Source organism: Octodon degus, unplaced genomic scaffold, assembly GCF_000260255.1.
Source record: "Octodon degus isolate 3935 unplaced genomic scaffold, OctDeg1.0 scaffold00167, whole genome shotgun sequence".
Classification (NCBI taxonomy): domain Eukaryota; kingdom Metazoa; phylum Chordata; class Mammalia; order Rodentia; family Octodontidae; genus Octodon; species Octodon degus.
The window spans coordinates 2,295,875-2,317,516 of record NW_004524743.1 but is presented as its reverse complement, the minus strand read 5'-3'; positions in this window follow the sequence as shown (position 1 = coordinate 2,317,516).

Sequence of the window (21,642 nt, the reverse complement as noted above, 5' to 3'; positions counted from 1 at the left end):
GGAGTGGTGGGGGGCGGCCCGAGGGGGTGGGAGAGGGTCCTGCCTATGCTGCGCCTGGGCTGGGACTGGTCCCGCCAGCGCAGGGTAGCAGGAAGCTCTCCACACACTCACCGGACCTGGGCTAGGACTGGGTCTCTAGATTTAAAAATTTAAACTTTAAGTTTAGAAATGAGGCAGTACAACGATGTGATTAACGTTCAATATGATAAAAAATTGCATTGCATATTTTCATCTACGGATCAGCTTTCATTGCTGTTATGGTTTATTTCTAGTTTTCCTGCTAAAGCCTCATGTAGTCATGGGGTGGAGATTTCTGGAATTTGAGATTAACTCATGATCCACTGAGATTATGGGTCTTAGTATGGCTTGGATTATGGGTATGAGTATTCCCCAGCCTTGGGCAGATAGCATGAATGTGGTTACATAAGAGAGACAGAGAGACAGACTTCCTCTCTGTTGCCATTGTTGCTGTTGCTGCCTCTCTGCTCTTTGCAGCTGCCATGGAAGGTTGTTCTTTGCCATGTGCTGCTCTGCCTTGGAGCCAGCTGAGTATGGACTGAAACTTCCAGTAACTGTGAGCTAAATAAACCCTTGCTTCCTTCATTTTGGGTGTCGGGTATTTGTCCCAGCAATGAGAGAAGGGTAACTGAGACAACTGCATGTACACTAACTTCAGGTTCTTCACTAGAGAGGAATGATGAGAGAATGGCTTTCCAGCAGCTGTCAGGTAGGAGACACGTTCTTTTCCAAGACACAGTTTGGTTCCTTCTGCAATGGCTTCTAAGAATAAATTATTTCATCATGCACATCCTGCTTTATTGCCATTGTTTCCTGCAAAGTGTGGTAGTAAAGCTTTTGCTTTTATTTCTTTTATTAGCATATAGTAGTTGGTTTTCTGATACTTTGTAAAAGCATGTTGTAATGCTGCCAGGCTTGGTGGTGAATACCTATAATTCCAGCACCCCAGGAGGCTGAGGCAAGAGGACTGCAGTCACAGCATCCTGGAAGCCTGGGCAGTTTAGTGATTAAAGGAGGCCCCACCTCAAAATAAAAATAAAAAAAAAAATTAAAAGGCTGGGGGATTAGGTCAGCTCAAAGGTCCAGGTTCATTCTCCAGTACTGAACACAAAACAAACAAAATAAAACAGCAAAACAAAATGTTGCCTTTCATCAGGACACTTTAAAATTTGTTTCAAAATCTTTTTTTCATATCATAGAGATCAACCTTTGGCGAAAGAAAATAGAAGTGGATCAGCATCACTGTGTATGCTCAGTAACTGTGTAACAACCCATTTGAAAACTGCATGTGCCACTGTAGGATGTGAACAAAATGTCACACATGCGCACTTTCCAAACAAGGACTGGCTTTAGACGTACAGCTTCATAATTAATGGCAATCGCATCACATTCTTGTCAACCAGTTTTTCCTGGGATAGAGCAACATAACCAAAAATTCCCCTGATAGGTGTACCTATAATACTGTGTCAATTACAGAAAATGCATTTGTTATGGTCTGGATTTTAAACATTCCCCAAACTCCTGTGTTAAACATTGCTTGCAAACATAGGCTCTTGTGAGGTGACTGGACCCTGAAGGTCCGCACTTCCTCAATGGTTTAATTAGCAGTGATGGTGAATCTTCTCAGTCTTTGAGTGATACACACAGCCTGCTGTCACGTGCCATCCCATAGGCTCACCACCCCTGAATTAATGCGGGGATGTATTCACAACTTGATGGAAGATGACAGACTTAGAAGGCAGGACTTAGGTGAAGTTAGTTGGACATGGGAATGTGGTCTTTGGGACTGTTCTGTACCCAGCTCCCTCCTCTGTGACACTTTGTCTCTCTCTGTTTCTTGTTACTGTGAGGTGAGGGGTTCTGTTCTGCTTCTCCCTGCTACCATGATTTTAAGCTCACTATGGATCCATAACAAAGGACACAGTTGGCTATGGGCTGAAATCTTTGAAACCATGAGCTAACGTAAACATGTTCTTTTGTGGCAGTTTAGTGTGGTGCATTAGCTTGATGGCTTTGGGGCCCATCCTGGGTACAGCATAGTCGTGGGTATCGCAGTGTGGTTCATAGAGGCATTTGCCACATGATGCAGATTTTACTGGCATGCAGAATGCAGACTTCACCAAGATTTCAAAGGAAGGCCTGCGAGGCAGACAAGGAGCCCCTCAGAGGGAGATGCATAAAGCTGTGGGAATTTGGCCAAAGGTGCAGTGGAGATCTTAGGAAGCTAGAGATTTCAGGAACATGGGATGGCCACCAAGGAAAGTTGCAAGCTGTGTGTGAAGTCAATCTAAGAGAGAGACCATGCGGGCTGCAACTGGCAAGAACCACAGAGGTAGGACTGCCCAATACCTTTAGGACATGTGTTTTACCACTGTATGCCTCAGACAGATAGGGAGTTACAAGACTTAACGTCCGCTCTGCTGGGTTTTGGACTCATTCTTTTCTATCCCTGCATTCCCCTCATTTGGAATGGGAATATTTACCCTGGGCCACTGTACCTTGGGATTATATCATTTGCCTTGTTTTAGTCTTACAAAAGTTTACAGCTAAGAGTTTTCAAGTCTCAAAAGAGGCTGGGATGTGGACTTGTGAAAAATCCTGGGACTGGTGAGAATTTGGACAAGGTGTTCTTCCATTTCCATTTGTTTAAGCGACAGTGGTGTTGTATTAGGCAGATTTTATGAAGCTGCTGTTGTCTGTATTTGGAAGTTACAACTATTTCAGAGGATGTGTTTGGGTATGAAATTGAAGAGGTGGGATATGATAGCGGAGGGTGGAGGGAAAATTTTATTGGCTTTGGAGTCCTCCCAGGGGGTTGGTGGTGCACACTAGTGGGTGTGTCTGGGTGGGTGAGTGAGGCAGTCCTTGGGGTGGTGCTGGTCCCTTCCCCACTCTTCTCCAGCATTACTCTCCTGCTCTGCTTCTTGGCGCCACAAGCTAAGCAGCTTTGCTTCCCAGAACCTTCAGCCTTGGTGTTTCTGACTGGGAAGCAGCTAACTATGGACTGACCTCCTTAACACATGAGCTCAATTACTGCTCCCTTAAGTTACGGGTGTTGGGTATTGTGTCCAGTAATAAGAAAACAGATTCACAATTTTTCTGTTTTTTTATGTATAACATCATTTATTGAAAATTCATTAAAAATAACAACATAAGTCCCAACATGCATTTTACAGTTAACATTTTCTTTCCTTTTCTAAATGATTTATTATGAAAACAATTTTAATATGTAATTTTTGAAGCAAATCTTAGAATCATAACCATTTCAACTGTAAATGATATTTCTTTTTAAAAAATTCTCTTAAAAATCACATTATCTTATTTTCAGGTATTTTGTCACAGATACTAGCACAGAAAAAAATCATATTGGTAAGTTGGACAGTTACTGTGAATATTCCTGATAATATGGTTTAGGGGCATTTGGAAATGGCTTATGAGAGAGATTTGGTAATTTGGAAGAAGCAGGCTAGAGACAGCTTAGGATGTTGTAAGAGAGGCTTACTGGGCAATTCAGGGTGAGCACAGAAGACCAGGATGCTGGTGGGAGTGTGGGCGTTAATGATTGCTTTCGGGGGTTTCAAGTGGGAAAAAGGGCTGTCTCACAAATTAGACTGGAGGCTACTCATGTTACTTTCTGGTAGGGAGCTTGTCTGCATTCTGTTCGTACCTTAAGACTTTGTGTGAAGCTGAATAGAAAGGGGACAGTGGTTTGTATGGTAGAGAATTTTAAGGCAGCACAGCATGCAGGCAAACAGGGGTATGAGTGCAGCTGCCTGCTTTTATCCTGACCTAGAGTGGGAATGGAGAGCAAAAAATGGAGCAAAAAGAATTGAAAAAATATACAGTTTGATCCAAAATGAGCAAATGTAAAGCTTATTCCAAGAAAAGAATTGTTGCTGAACAGATTAACACTACTAAAAGATGCCAAGTACTATGGTCCAGTACAAGAAAGGTGCCTTGAGGTAATCTTAGGAATCAGCAAGATGCAGTGCATTGCAGGCTCCAGTGTGTGAAAGGACAAACCTTTCATGTGAAAGGAAAGCTGCTCTGGTCCGCTGCATGAGCAGGGTGGCTTGGGAATTGGTTCCTCGAAATTCACTTTACCACATTCATCTTTCCAGGCACTTGGGGGCTGCTGTAGTTGTGGTCCAAGGGGAGCTGGTCACAATTTTCTTTTTGTAAAAAATTTTGTTTGTTTATTTATTTATTTATTTATTTATTTATTTATTTATTTGGTACAGGGACTCATTGTGCAGTTTAGATTCATAGTAATCTTCCTATCTCAGCCTCCCCAGTACTGGGATTACAGGCATGTGCCACTACACCCAGTTTTGGTGGTTGGCACAGTGTGCCTGGCATTTTAGGGCTAGCACAGCATGCAGTGATGGCGATCAAACCCAAGTCCTTGAGCTTGCCAGGCAGGTTCTTAGATGGCTCTCTCCCTAGACCCTAGTTAGAACTCTCATTGACAGCAGGTCCTGGTGCCATCTGGGTGATGCTGGTTTTGCAGGCATGCAGAATGCAAGGGTTGCGCAGTCAAGGAGTTGTCTACCCAGGTATCAAAGGAAGGCCTGGGAACATGTATTGTGTGTGATAGGGTTAGAGTCTTTGCAGGCGGTGGTGAAGAGGATGACACATAAAGTTGTGAGCGTGAAGCTGAAATTACAATGGAGAGCTAGAAAGTTAGAGATGTCAGGGATGTGGAACATCTGCTGAGGGTAACTTCAGTCAGCGAGCAGAATCAGCAGAGAGCGAGGCCGGGGTGGCTGCAGCCAGACAAGTTGCTGGAGTTGGGCTGCCTGCACCCTTTGGAGCCTGCATCCCACCACAGGTTTTCTCTGGGTAATGGACAAGGAGCTACAGGGTTTGATGTTTGCACTTCTGAATTTCTGTCTGCTGTCGTCCAACCTTTCCTTTCTAAATTATTATTCTTCCTTTTGGAATGGGATTGGTAATAGTATACCATTTTATTTTGGGAGTATAGTTTTTAAAGGGTTCACAGCTAAGTGTCTGCCTTGAATTTCAGGGGAGATGTTTGATTTGGACGCAAAGCACTGCTGGAACCATTAAGAATACAGGGGCTCTTGGAGATAGATTGAATACATTTTGCATTATGTGATAGACATGAGCCTTAGGGGCCCAAGAGTAACATGTTTTTGTTTGGATTTGAAGTGTTCCCTTCTTTGTCTCTTTGTCTCTGTCTGTCTCTGTCTGTCTCTGTCTGTCTCTGTCTGTCTGTCTGTCTGTCTGTCTGTCTGTCTGTCTCTCCACCCCCCCCAGCTTCCTGGTCCCCATGAAGTGAGCGACTCTACTTCACCACGCCCCTTTGCTATGACTCTCTGCTTCATCTCTGGCTCATAACAACAGGGCCAGCTGACCCTGGGCTAAAACTTCAGAAACCATGAGTCAAAACAAATCCTCTCTCTTAGCGAGTTGTTATTCTCTGATAGTCTGTTATAACACTTCAAAGGTGACTCACATGGTATTCTTTCAAACATATGCAAAATTTGAATATTTTTTGGTTCACAAAATATATCACAAGTAAAGAGAGACATCACAATGATATTAATCTGAAAATCAATTACTTAAAAATATACATTCACACATTGCATTTTAAAATTTAAAACTATACACTTGCAAAGTAAATCATGGATCAAAAAAGAAATCACATTTGAAATTAGAAAACATTTTGTGTTGACGGTTATGAACATGCTACATGGAAAACACTACGACATTACAAGAAAACTATTTTGAGTGAAACATTTGGCCTGAAGGTGCTTAAATTTCAAAAGCAGAATTTTTTTAAAAAAATCAATAAGCTAATCACCCTAATTAAAATTACAAAATAACAGCAAAAATCTCAAGAATATAACATTTATAAGAGCATTAATTAATGAATATGATTAACATTTACATTATCGAGGATTTTAAAAGACAAAAAGTTATTTGAAAAGAATAATTTGATGAAACTGCAAGAAAAAGGAAACAAAAAGAAATAGCATGCGTTCTATAAAGACTATACAAGACACTGCAAATGAAAAAGATAAAATATTAATTTATAGGCTTTTTCATGAAAGTAAATTAGAAAAATTGATGAGTTAGCCTTTCTGCATGAAAACTTAAGGTACTACGTAAAAAGCATGAAATATAGTAACAATGTTCTAGGAAAATATAACTGACTAAATCTGACTCAAGAACAAATATGAACCTATACATTAAGAGTGACATTGGCCCTAAGAAATAGTTCCATGGTCTAAGCACCTGCCTGACAAGTGCAAGGACCTGAGTTCGGTCCCCAGTACCACATGCCATGAGGCCTTGCGCCATGCCAGCCATTGAGACCAGGAGTGGTGGTATATGCCTGCAATCCCAGCTCTGAGGAGGTTAAGATAGGAGGATTACTAGGAGTCTGAGCTGTGTTGTGAGACGATGTACCAAATAAAGAGATAAATCTTTTTTAAAAAGGAGTCATGTTAATAGTCAAAATTCTTTGCACAGCATAAACCCAAGGACCAGCTGATTTTGCTGGCAAGTTTCACCAGGCATTCAAGGAAAAGATACTTCCAACCAGAAATATAAAGACAAATGATGCTCTCAAATCTTATGAGACTAGCTTAATCTACATAGTCAGATTTGAATAGGATGATTCAAGAAAAGAAAAAAAGATACAAAAGCTTAGAACACATTATTAACACTCAAATCCTGCAATATAGAAGGATATCAAGAACACTTTGGCTGGACCCAAGAGTCCAAAACCTGTTTAACATTAGAAAAAAAATACTAGATCATCCATACTTTCAAAACTCACATGATTGTCTCTACAGACGCATAAAAATTATGTGCAAAACTTAACTCTGTTCATTCATGACTTAAACTCTGAGTAAACTATGCAAGTTCCTTAATCCATAAATGTGTTTGCAATTTATATCAAACCTCATGCTTAAAGTGCAGCAGGAGAGCCAGCCTAATAGTTCAGCGGAATAAAGCGCCTGCAAGCAGGTAGGGGGCTGGGCTTTGATCCCTGTCCTGCTGTGCCTGCCCCACCCCCGGGGCGAGCTGAGATGGCATTTGAGACTGGGTGTGGTGTTGTGCACCTATAATCCCAGTTCTTGGGAGGCTGTAAACAGGAGGATCACTACAAGTCTGAGCTATGCAGTGTTTACAACAACTAAGAACTGGGATTCTTGTAAACAGAACCCTGTACACCCTGTCCTAAATAAAAAAAAAAAAAAAAAAAAAAAAGCCCAATGGGAGACAGAATCCTACTCTTCTTGACATACTTGTTGGAGATTCCAGCCAGCACAGTAAGGCAGGAAAAGGAAATAAAGGGACAATAAGGAAACAGAGCTGTCATTTCTCAAATATGACAAGTGAGCAATATTAGAATTCACAGTTTTTATTGGGTCTATGTTGTTAAATTTTGCTAAAAGTCATCATTCTCTTCAATTAAGAAAGAAAAATGGATGACAATCAAATTTTGAAATAATAATTAATTTTTCTGTGTGTTGTGTGAATTAGCCTTTCCTTTGTATAGGGAATTTATAATCTTTTGCAGTCATCTTAGGGTTTTGAGGAGCTCTCTTGCCCCCAGTTTTATTTCTTCATGTATGATGGATAATTATTTTGCATTCATGATAGTAATAACATGTCACACAACTTTTGTGTGCTTATGGTTATTTTTATTTCTTCTTGTACAGTACTTGGTCATCTTGTAAGTAGATAAATTTTTACTTTTCCTCGCACAATGAATATGAATATGATAATCTATGCTCTGTTGATCTGTTTCTGTGCCTCTTTTGTATACTCAATATTTGTTATTTCTAAAACCTAGGAATAGCGTAATGTTGTAAAGCTATTTTAATGGACAGTTACACTTAGCACATGTAGCTATGACTAAATTCACTCATTTATACACAACAATGACTGCTACCTAAAAAGGAATGATTACAAATTGGGTTCTAAGATACATTTCAAGTTCTGGGATGTTAAAATGTATAAAACAGTATATTATCAAACTGTTTAAATATGAGAAATTTCAGCAGATTTTTGAGGCATAGATTCTATAGAAAAAATGATTGCATTTCTTTACCAGCAAAAAGTAATGAATTCAATTGGATTGGAGTTACTGTGTTTCTTCCTTGTAAACTGAGGTTAAATGAGCTACACACAGACATTATTCCACTTCCTTCCTTCTATTCCACTTTTGGTACAAAGGGTGATCAAAACTACAGTAAGTGTTTAAGTTAAAAATTATCATTGTAAAAGATACAATGACATCAATGTCCCTCAAAATACTCCATTGTTTTCCTAATACATTTATCCCGTCATTCTTGGACCTTTTGGAAGCAGTTCTGGAAGTCTTCCTTCTTGTCTTGACGAGGTGTGATTGAACGTACATACAGAGAGTGTGGCTGCCCCGTCTCTTCCGGCAGAAAAGCAGGCTTGCAGTAGTACCACCGTGGTGTGCTCTTACTCACTTTATGTGCAGAATCTGGCACCATGATGAATTCTGGCTCTTGCCTAAATTCAAAATGACCATTAAAGGTAAAGGTTCTGAATCAGTTCAGGATACTGAGGCAACCATGGCAGCACAACTAAACATGCTCACAAAAGAAGACTTCCAGAACTGCTTCAGGAAGTGGCAAATACCTGGGATGGCATAAATGTTCTCAAAGGGGGGCAAAGGAGAGGGTCTTAAGGGAGATTAATGGCAATACATCATGCACTGTAATAGTTTTTTTTTTAATCAAACACTATTTTTAGATCAGACCTAATACTTTCCTAAACCTTCTCACCCCAATAGACACTGGGAGGCAGAGAGCTTCTGTCTCTTCAGGAGTCTCTCACATTATTTTTGAAACATTTTGAGTCTACACGTCTTTTTATGACTTCTGGGCTGGACTTGAGAAACTAAATCATTTCTGATTATAGTTTTCTTTCTAGAAGAAAGATTCAGCTTAAAATTTTCTAAATCTCTTTGAATCTCTCATAGTTAAAATGCGTTGTTTTTGTCTTTTAGAAAACAAGGATATGAGAGAGATTTGAGTCAGTCAATATTTCTATAGAGTAGGTGGAGAATTACATAGAGCCCCTTTCCTAATTTCATCACTTATAATCTTTATAACTTTACAACTGTAATAAGTACTTTTACAAGTCCTGCCATTTAAAATAGTTGGTGTAAATAAATTATCACAATGTTCATTATTTGAACTCTGAGCTATCTAATAAAAAGCTTTTGAATAAACCAAGTACATTGGAGTGATAGCTCTTATGTGTATTTTTCTGTACTTGTGCCAATTTTCTTGGCATCTCAAATCAAGAGAGAATTCAAAAGGACACGCTTTTCTTTAACTACTTACTACTAAATCCTTTTAGAAAATTTCCAAGAACTGATTACATAATTTTATCTTTCATTGAATAAATTCCAGTGGTAAACACTTTATGATTGACAGATCTTTTGCTACTTCTTCTCTTTTTGGTAGCTGCCTATTTATAAAACCTTTCCTACCAAAACATCACCTACCTAACGATGCAGGTAGAAAATGTATTTTTAGACATGTGGATGCTTCTCTTTCCTCTCTTTCCCCAATTATCTCTGCAGCCATCTTAGTCACATTCTCCCTGGGTGATTCTTTCGACTTCATCAGTTAATGTGCCTGCTTTTGTTCCTCACACAATATGGCTTTTTTATCGAAGCTACCTATGCTGGGCTCTTTATTTTCCAATCTTAGCTATTGTGTTGTGTGTAGACAAGCAAAAGAAGATGCATTTACTGTATTGCTTTGGAAGAAAATGGTTGTCAAAATAGCACTATCCTGCTGTATGTATCTCTTCCCAAAGTGACACAGCTGAGTAGTTCATTGACAACAGAATGTTCAGTTTTTGTAAGGTTGCAAAGCCAATATAGCCCAGCAAGAGGAAAAGAAGCATTATTTAGTTTTCATCATTAGCAATCAAATGTAAAATATAGGAATTCAAAGACACTCTGGTGGAGTTTTTGATGTGATAGAGAATTTGGGATGGGGCCCTTTGGTAGAGATTGGTACGACGTGTACATGTGTTCAACATCTTCATCCACTGTTTTTAATTCATGGCAATGTTATTGGGGCCAATAAACTATAAACTGCTGTGAGGTCAATTTTATGGTTATCTCTGTGGCCTATGGTGTGAGCAGGCTTACTGTGGAGGAGAGCTGACAGTGAGACAAGTCTTTCCAAGGTCAGTTCTTCCTTGGTCTGTGACAAGTTGCTTTCCTCATCTGTCTACTTATGCAAATGGCAGAATTCTTGAATTATTTGACATTTACTTCCATGCCAGTCTAGGTAAGCTCCTTTTGCTGTTCATGGCAGCAGCCCTGCTATGGCAGTGTCAAATTGAAGTTGGGAGTACACCTTCTGGACTCAACAGTTATTGGCTCAGACTTTGGGCAAGTCACTTAACCTTTCATAGTCTAATTTCTTCCTCTGTAAAATGGGAGTAATGAATGTACCTACCTCAGTGAGATCAAATAAGAAAATTTATAAAATCATATAATACAAGACAGAAGTGCAGTTTAGTTATTATTGTCAATGAGTGGATGACTGAATGTATGTATAACAGAAGTTATAGCATCAAGGTTACACAGATATAGATATATATATATATATATATATATTTGTCACATGTGATACCATGAACCATGTTATTAAAGAGGTTTGCATTGGACTTACTAAAAAGTGAAATCTATCTATTCTGAGGTATAGAAGGTTCCTGAATAAACATGGAGTTGGAATAAATTGGATACAATTACAATGTGAATTCACTGACTATAAAAGTTATTTTAATCTTCAGAGAGAAATACAAGCTAATGCAATGAATGGAAGTGAAATGAAACAACCCCGAAAACAATGACTAATTAATGAATAGATGATTAGAAAATTCTTTTAAAGTGCTTCTGACCTCGATCAAAGCTTTTGGCAAATGGTTGAGTATTTATGAAATACTAGATGTCCTATAAAAGGCTTCAGCGTAATGTTGAGAAACCAAAGAAAACAAACAAAACCCAAGCAAGTAGGAGCTGCTCAATTATAAGCAATAAGTTTAAAAATTTCTCACCATTCTTCTATCCATCTCCAGCACTATATCCTCCTAAAATTATATAAACCATTGCATCAGACAGAACACTGGAGCCCAGAACATGGGAAGTGACATCCAGAAATGTCAAGCAGTCAAAAGAAGGCACTCACTTTATTGCCGTGAGCATCACAGACCTTGGGTTAATAATCCTATAACCCTGACAAATGTAGCTTCTGCTTGATGTAAAAGCCCCTCCAATTTGACATGATATAAGACTGAGCACTTGAAGAAACCATTAAGTCTTCATTTTCTTAGTGAAATCTTCCCTCTATCATCTCGTTAGATGTGAGTCCCAGCAATAGGGTGAGAATTCAGCACTCAGATGCACTGAGGGTGAAGCATGATAATTGTAGGCTACCTTGTCTCCTTCAACTTCTGGTATAAGCTACCTGTTTATATGCACCTGTTTCTAGAAGTTTTCAAAGGAAAGGGCAGGTCGTGAGGGCAGATAGATAGCTGAACAAATAAAAAACAAAATATTTCACAGGGAACTCATTGACTTTTAGAAATACTTTGAACAATAGCCATGACCACTGGGGTGCTGTAATGACATGCCCCATTATAAAATGTAACACTAAGTAAACGTGGGAGTGGAAATTTAACAATTGAACATTTAATGGCTGCAATTATGGCAAAAGAATAATGAACCTATTAGACAGGAGAACTGGCAATTACTCTACAGCTTATTGGAATACAGCTGTGAAAAAGTAATACAGTAGCATACTTAAGAATGGTTATTAAAAGGGGATAATGCATTCTGTTTACAGTGACAGAAGCAATTTTTCTTCTGAAATGAAATGGCACTTTTTGGCTATCAGACATATGAACTCAGATATGATGAATCCTACTATTTAAAGGTAATGCATTTTCAGATATGCCTCTCCAGCTGTAAATGATGTTTCCACTAAGCACATAAGGGTGAGGTCTTTTTGGTGAAAGAAATGGAAGAAGATGTCAAAAAGGACTTATAAATGCTAAATAAATCACCTGGAGAAAAGTGAGCTAAATTTTAACTGATTCAAATAGCTACAATAAATGAAACAGCTACAAGTTCAAAGATGGGGCTTGTCAAAAGAAGGTGTTCAGAACAATTACATGATCTATGAAATCATCATCTTGGTGACCAGGAGTGATGGATGTGTCCCATTAAATCTTCAAATGTATACACTTCCAAGCACAATTTATGTGGCCCTCTACACTTTGAGATATATCCTTCCAAGTGCAGTTATCAGAACTCTGGGATTCAGCCCAACATAAGGCTGGCTGAAAACAATAATCTAGACAAGGGGTCGGGCACTAAAGTGCAGTTGAAGTGTAAGAAAAGTGTCCTACCTAAGTGCATTTGACAGAATGGAGAGGGCTTAGCCTTGCAAGTCCTTCACACCTGCCCAGAGATTGGTTTTGAAGGGGAAGATACATTCTTGTAACAAGGTGTCATTTCTAACCATTTTCTAGCTAGATTAGAGAAATATGAGCTAGAAGTCTAAACTGCACAGAATGCTAAAACTTCAGAAATCCTTGAGGTAGTCCTCTGGTCAACCCCCCTGTCCCCTGGCAGGTCACAGTCAAGTCATCCAAAAGAGGGGAACAAACTTCCATTCTTCATCTTTCAGAAGAGTAAACTGTGTTTATGGTAATGAACATGATTGGGAACAAATCTTCTCTGTGAGAAAAGCCTACCTAAAATTCAAATATAGGTTCCTTTTCCCATTACTGTCCCATAATTTTATGGGACATCATTAAAGCATGATGACTAGAATTGGATCTTGAACTTTCCTGGAGAATCCTGGGGTACAGAGGCCTCATCTACTCTAATTTGCAGTTTGCAGTCATCTACTCGAAGCTTTAAGTCAGTTGTCCTTGGTGTGCCCTAGATTAAAGGCTAATGTGGAAAGGGGCAGGTTTTAAAAAAAATATCTCTCTGTGACAGGGTCTCATTATGCAGTTCAGGCTGGCCTTGAACTCCCAATGATTCCCCTGCCTCAGCCTCCCAAGTGCTGGGATTATAGGCAAGCATCACTGTGCCTGGCCTAGGACAGTGTTACATGGTGTTTTCTGTCTAGTTCAGGACCATGTATTCTAGTACACATGTGTTCTAGTACTGCACAAAATTACAGAGCCAGAAACCTAGTAGGAAACCTGCAGTCTTCAATTGAGATGTATGCAGGAAGTGAGCAGTACCAACATCTGTAACCCTAAAGCCAAATAAAGCTTTTGCAACTGCCAGGTCTCCAATATTTGATTCAATAAGGCCCACAGAATGGAAAAATAAAATCTATACAGTTAAAAAATGGTTATAGCTAAGTAGTTTCCCTGACCTTCCTACCACATCTGACTCTATTCTAGATTTTCTGTGGTGTTGCCTCCCGTGTTTCTTTGGGCAGAGGGAACAATGCAGAGCAGAATGCCCAGTCAGTGGGCAGAGAGAGGAGTTTAGATGATCGAAACCCGGTGAACAAAGTTAACTAATGGTCTTGAGAGGGGAAAGATTAGAGAACGGTTTGGACAGTTTTCTGCCAACTCTGAGCCAGGACTGTTCCCACCCAAGTGTGGGGTGATGGGAAGTGATGGGAACTCCTTATTTCAAAGGGGCCTCCATGGTGCATTCCAGCCCAGCACCTGCCCTGCTCTGATCTCAGCAGCTGCCCAGGCCGCCAGGTCTCCTGCCCTTCCTTCAGGTGTCTCCCTGACTCTGAGTCCGCTGTTGGTATCAACGCATCGCTCATCTCTTCAGCTTCCTAACCCAGTTTGTTCTCACATTCAGCTCCCTTGAGCCAGCTATTCTTACTTTCTTCTGTGAACTTCTGTTTTTGATTCGCCGTTAGCCGACGAATCTCAACATGCACGCACGTACGCATGCACGCACGCACGTACACACGCACGCACGCATGTACGCACGCACGCACACTGAAACTCAGAGGGAAGGCCTTGAGGTGGAGGTAGTAAGCTTCCAGAAGCTCCCGCTTTCTGCTCTCATGGGCGCAGGCAATAGAGGAAAGGGAATACTGACTGCTCAGGGGGCGGGAGCACGAGAGAGGGACGTGTCGGGTCAGCAGGAAGGCAGAGGTACTGAAATTTAAGCTTCTGCCTTCTTTTCGTCTGCTCGCACGACCATTTAGAGAAAGGTTAGGAACACGGATTAGAAAGAGAGCCGTGCTCCTCCCCCCGCAGGCGCGCGCCCTGTTTCAGATCGCAGCGCCTACCGTGCAGTGAAATATCATAATTATCTTTTGAATAGTATAATTACACTGCTTTATGTGTGTACTCAAATTGTCAATTTGTTAAATGACAACATTTAATATATGTATCCTGATTTGTCATTTCTTTATTTTCATGTATCTGTGTCCTCAGGAGAAAAAAAAAAGAGAAAGAGAGAGACAAAAAGAAAAAGAATAAAAGAGAAAGTATTCTCAACATCTGCGAATATTTCTGAGAAATTCTGGGGAAAGAAAGAGGGGGGGAAGGAGGGGGAGAGAAAAAAGGGAAAAACATAAAAGATAAAGAGACAGCCCTTTAAATTGAGGTGCTGTTGTAGATCTTCGTGTCGCCCTTTTCATTTTACCCCTCAAAAGTTAAAATGCTTTTTCCTTTGCTTTCTATTGTCTGACTGTAGCCTGATCAACACACACCAAAGAAAGTATGTGGAAGACATGATGCACCTCCCATGACAATAGTCAGGAGCGTGTTTTTAGAAACTGAAATAGTGTCCAAATTCCTTACTTCTAGACTTCCCATAGTAAATACTTGATAATTTTTTTTTTATGAAATCAAGTCAATGCATTTTGAAAGAATAGTGCATTAAGATCCTCTTCAAATGCAGCAAATCAAGGACCAGTTCAGCCTTAACTTGCCTCCATGGAACATCTGGATAAGACCTGCATTTTGCTCTCTCCTGAATATCTCATAGCAACATCCTACTGATGAAGCTGGGCAAGGTGGCACACATCTATATAATCCCAGCATTCTGTGACCGAGGCAGGAGTGTTCTAAATCTGAGCCCGACCTGGACAACTGAGAGACCCTGTTTCGAAATAAAAATAATATAAAGGGATATAGTTCAGTGCAAAGGTTCTGGATTCTTTCCCCAGCGCCACATAGACACATGCACACAAATGTAAAGAACACGAAAAGAAAGAAAAAGGAAAAGGAACCTGAAATTCCTTTGCAGCTCTGTCTTGAACTAGAAGAATGGTCTTAAATATGCTTAACACTCCTGAGGTGTTCTTTTATTTTTCTCTGCAAAAATTAGGCACTTAATTGTAATAAGAAAGTAGTTGTATAACTTGAAATATTTGTGATTCTATTACTTTAATTATTGTCCAACGCAATCTGTTTAAGTTATTTGACATAAAACTCAGTCCTCAGTGTTTTGTTTTCTGGGTACATTCTGTCAACATTTCATTTTTTTAAACTAAGTTTATTGATACATTCTAGATACACATAATGATCATCTACATGAGGGAATTTGTACCTGTACATGTCTTTCTTTTTTTCCCATTCTCCTATTCTTCTTTCCTCCCTTCTTCTCTTTATCTTTTTCATTTTTCCTTTTTTCTCATTTTTTTCTTCCCCTTCCTTCCTTTCCCCCGCCCACCTAGTTCCCCTTCCCTTTTGAACATTTTCTTCTTATTTTACAATATCCATTATAAATTCTGGACCCTATTTACCCTTTAAGTTTTGCACACCAGGGGAATAATACTACATTTAGACATGAATGTCAGATTTATTTCATTTAAGACTATAGTCTCAAGGTTCATCTATTTACCTAGAAATACCTGTAGTTTATGTCTTTATGGTTGTGTAGTGCATATATATATATATATATATATAATCTTCATGCATTGATGGGCATTTGGGCTGTTTTCAAGATTTGGTTCTTTCAAACTGTGCTGCTATAAACATGGATGCACATGTACTGCTGTAGTATGATGTTTTTAATTCTCTCAGGAAGATACTAAGGAGAGGGAGAAATGGGACCTCTAATTTTAGCTTTTTTGAGGAATTTCCGCACTGATTTCCACAGTGGTTACACCAGTTTGCACTCCTACCAACAGTGGAGAGGGGTTTCTTTTTCCCCAGAGCCACACCAGCATTTATTGGTTGATTTCCTGACAACCATTCTTTCTGGGTTGAAATGGAATTTCCAAAAAACAACCGGTGGCCCAAGACCAGGGGAAGAACAATGTCCTGGTCCCTAGCCTCTGGGCGCACTGCAAAATTTGCTGGCAGGCTGCAGCATTTTCTGTTTGGAGGAAGGCAAAAATGAAGGGGCCTTCTACGCCAAATCTATCCTGTGTGGCTTGACTTTGTCACACTGCTGCTGTCAGTTTTGGGGAACTTCCCAGATTGAGTCCCTGCTCCACGCACAGGTCACAGTCCCACAGGCAGCACTGTGGGCAGTGTCACCTCTGTATAAAGTCCTTTGCCTATATTCTTTCACCTACCAACCTCTTACTTCAGGCAGATTTTGGCATCAGGATGTACGTCCCTCCATTTCTTCCCATTACTTGTGTTATTGCATGATGTTCTCCGAGTAGCTCCAATGTGCTTCCTCTTCTGTTCAGCCATGGTGAATCCCCTCTATCAACATTTCTGAGAGAGATTAATGTCTCTTTAAGCATATGCCTGCCACGTTCTTGTGAACACATTGAAGGCTTATTTTCTTTCTGCATGTCAGTGCACAGCAACAAGAACTCCATCTATCTGACTACAGAAGAAGTAAGGTTTGTAATTACTACTAACTTATTAATATATTTTATACAGGATCTCACTATGCAGCTCAGACTCATAGCGATCCTCCTGTTTTCAGCCTTCCCAGTGCTGGGATTACAGGTGTGCACCACCATGGCTGGTCTTGGTGGCTGGCTCAGCGTGCCTGGGGGCAGGGCAGGCATGGCGTGTGATGCTGGGGTTAGAATTCTGGTCCCTGCACTTACCTAAGCAAGCATTTAGTCCATGGAGCTATCTGGTCCTATTAATGTATTTTTTTTCACCATTTATTTTTATTTTTCGGGGAGAGGGGTACACAGTCATGCTATGCAGCTTGGATTTGTAGCAATCCTTCTGTCTCAGCATCTCCAAAGCTGGGATTACAGGTGTGCTCCACCACACCTGGCTTTGGTGGAGGCTTGGCATACCCAGGGTTCTGAGGGTAGCACAGTATGGAGTACCGGGAGTCAAGCTCGGGTCATTGCACCTGCCAGGCATCTCTGAGACCCCTAAGCTACCTCTCCATCCTGTTAATTCCCAATATTAAGCAAATAATTATAAATTGTGCATGGTAAGCCAACGATTCTCAAAGAGCATATTTTCACAGTCTTACGTAGTTAACAATGTTACTGGGAGAATGTGGTCCACTGGTGAAGTGTTTCCTCTAGAACATAGCAAGGGATTTGCAAATCTCACACTAATCCTGATCCAGTGAACATGAAATTTAGTAGATTTTCAGAGTAACTTCAAAATTACTGGGTCTGGAATGAAGGTGTCATTTTGCTCACTGTATTTTATAGCAATGTAGCAATTAATAAATTGATATAAACACTACAATTGTATAAATATATATGTGTATGTTTAATTATGTGCAGATTTGTTTCTAAACTCATTAAAAGATTATTTGGTGATGAAGTCAAAAGAACACAAAAGTTTCTTTAACTTGTAAAGAGATAATTCATACCTGGCCATGGTGGTGCACACCTGTAATCCCAATACCCAGCAGCCTGAGAATTCCCACAAATTCATGGTCAATTGGGCTAAACAGCGAGTTCAAGACAGCTTGAACTGCATAGTGAGATGCTGTCTCTCTGTCTCTGTCTCTCTGTCTGTGTCTCTCTGTCTCTCTCAGTGTATTATTAATGTGTGAAATTGTCAGTGGAACTCAGCTGTTTCTTAAGTTCCACAATGAGATAATTAAAAGTCTGAAGCCATCCCTAGGCTACCTTGGGAGATTATGATTCCATGTTTAGACACATGCTACCCTATCGTAGCTTCCTCACGTTAGAACTTCAGTATTAAACTCAGGGCATGAACCGTTTTCTTTAGGATGTGAGTTTTGTTCACTAGAAAATTCAGAAATAAATATACAGTGTGGCACCTAAGGTGCTGAGAACGGTGATTAATATGAACTAGGAAATTATATTGTGACAACATATCTTTGTGCATATGCACTTGTTGGAGCTAACGTCCAAGGCAAATTATTCTGAGCGCTGAATTGGTTCATAAATGCAGCTGCGAGTAGAACAATTCAACATAATCCTTAGTGAATGCATATATTTGTAAAAGAATAAATGTAGCTCTTTATGAATAAGTAGAGAGGATTTATTGATTATTGATAGAAAATTGATAAACAATGGGGAAAATCTGTTAGAGGAAATCCTTCAAGCCCATTCCACTTAGATAAACTATATTTTCTAGAGAAAAGAAGTAGAAAGCCTAGATTTATTAGTATGTGGCATCACCTTTTCATTATTTTCTCTGGTGGAGTTCAGGGTTGATGGTAAGGAAAGTGGCTGTTTTTATTTGATGTATCCTTTACTTAGTTTCCTCTGTCTTTAGCCATCTTTGAGAAAAGACTTTCTTTTACAAATACAATGCAAAAATTCCTGCATTTGCTAGTAGCTATACCCTTTCAAATCTAACAAATTAAATAAGACTTTTTTTTCTCCTTTACTCTCTCTACAGAGTATTTATCACTGCATATATCACTAGTGGTATATTAATAATATTTAATGATAATTATATTAACAACATTAATAACAAGATTTTAATTCTTTTGGAGTTAAAACAAATTCCCTTGTGCTAAAAAGAAATCATTAGTAGTTCCACACTGACTCACAAAATTGTCCAATTATTTCAACGCTGAATGTTAACACTTTCACAGAGACATGGTAAATAAATACGGCCTTTGATGTGACAACACAGACCTTTCCACTCAAACTCATATGTGTAGCATTTTTGTGAGAAGTCATATTGAGTAGTGGAGCAGGCTCCATAGGTGTTAGAAGGAACCAAGAACTTACACCTTCATTTGCCATTTTTTTTAAAGCTTCTTCAGGATCATACAAGTAAGGGTAAGGTGACACTGTTTTTCTTTTATTTCCTTTCTATCATTTCAGTACATCCTGTTTACTGTCTACTGTTTTTCTTTGTCTTAGCCCATTACACAATTTTTCATATTTATCAGGATCCTGATACCTTAAATAGAACTCTGAGTCTCCTTGCATTAATGTACTGCTTATTCACAGCACGTTCTAATGGGAGGTATGGGCCAATCTTAAATGGCTGTCATCCAAGCAGTGACTTGGTGACCAGCTTATTTCTGTCTTTCGGCTCAAGAATCTTGGGTGTCTTTTCTTCTAGTCCTAAAACCTGATAGGATCACAGGCAGGATCTTTGCAAAGTGATTGGATTACAGGGGCACCGTAGCTCTTAGGAGTGAGGGCCTGGTCAGAAGAGCCGAGGCAATGTGGGCATGACCTGGAAGGTCACATCACCCTTGGCTAGCTACTTCCTAGCGGCCATGAAGCGGGCATGCTGTTCGTTTTTTGCTGCCCATGTTTTCCTGCCTTGGAGCTGATGAACTATGCACTGAAATCTCTGCAAACCATGAGGCACCTTTCCTCCTCATTTGTAGATGTTGGTTATTGGATCTCAGGGATGAGAAAATGACTGAGGCACGACTGGCAACGAGAGTATTTGAAGAAGTCACACCCACCTTTAGATCCTCAGATTGGAAAGGATGCAGACCTCCTTCAGTTATCTACCAGCAGCAATTAGTCCTCTGATCTCACCTTGCTGCATGCTGGCAGAAAAATGCAGTATAGCTGACGACTACTTTGTGTGTAGTGACATTCTCAGACTCACCTCGAGAAACATTAGAATGACACGTTTATAAAGGGACAGAAAAGCTCCAAAGTGCATTGAAATGAAATAGAGAAATCATTCTTTGTCTCAACAGCAAGTAGGCCTTCTTGAATTGCTGAACTTAGGTGCAATAATATCTATCTTTCTGACATTACTAATGGTTATGCTGTACTTGTTTGTTGGTTATGTCCTTGTAAGAAAGCACTTTTCTAATAGTGTACCCTGAAAAGTTGTCATAGTTGCTGACATAATTGTTTCTTCTCAATAAATATTTGTGGAATTAGCAAATGCATGTTAATTCAATTCAAGCATCTAATAGCCTCACATTCCATCACTGATTGCTGATGAGGCCACTGGTGACAATATAATTTTGTCACAGTTGACTTTGTTACAGCTCATAAAGATCACTGGGCAGCAGAGGAGCAGTGTTGCTCTCTTCCTTCTTTGGATCTGCCCAGCCAGCTGGTACACATGGCATTTTCCTGGACCCGTTCTCTATAGAGAAGAAAAACATATACCTCTTACATTTTTATGTATTTAGGACAGGGTCTACAGGGTTTCACTACACAGATCAGACTTGTAGTGATCCTCTTGTTTTCAGCCTCCTAAGTGCTGGGATTACAGATGTGCATCACCACACCCAGTCTCAATCGCCCTTTCAACATGCTCCAGTGGTAGGGCTGGCGCAGCATGCCAGGGATCAAACCCTGGTCTGCATCTGCCTAAGCAAGCACTTTAATTTGCTGAGCTATTTGGCTGGCCCTAAAATTATGTCTTACTATAGCCTAATTGTTTCTCTTTTGAAAAGAATATCCTTGCCAGCTGTCACTAGGGTACTTTCTAATGGCCATTACAATTAATGCTGACATGTCTGAAGCATCTTATTATTGAAGTTCATGTCTTTCTCCTGGCGTTCAGTACAGGGTGCTCTCAGTCAGGCAGTCTCTTTGGTGAGCTGCGTCCTCATGGCTCAGTCTCTTTCCATCTCAGGAGTCCCCTGCCTCCAAGTTATGGCTCTCAGATTATGTTGGGAGGGTCATCTCCATCCAGGTCAGCTAGAAAGAGAGTGAATCGTAGACGATCTTACCTGGGTGGTTTTTGTGGCTCGTAGTTCACAGCTGTGGGCCTCACTCCAATCATAGTGCACTGGCCAAAACTTGGCCATATTGCTGTAGAATTGGGAAATGCTTTCTAACAGTCCTTCTAAGTGTAGAAAATTTGGTGCTGTCTGTCACAACAGTCAGTACTAATGGAATAGACATGCTGTACAAAGTTAGGTATACATTCCCATAAACATAACATATTTGTGTCAGCAGATCTTAAAACATTCATTCGCACTATACACAGGTATATATTTTATTTGCAAGTTATTGACCCTTTCTCACAAGCTGCCACTCACTGGATAATGGAAAAAGAAAAGAAACTAGCTTTTATCTCAATGGAGTGATATAATTCATGGAAATCTTCTGCTATGGCTTGGATCCTTTTCTGTCTCCACAAGTACTTTGTGTTAGGATCTTGGTCCCCAGGGAGACAGTGAAATCTTCAAGAAGTGTAAGTGGGACTTCTTAGTTCTGCTGGGGATGTGGTCATAAAGGGATAGAGATATTTACTAAATTGTCCCTAATTCTTGTTGAAAAGCCCAAGCCT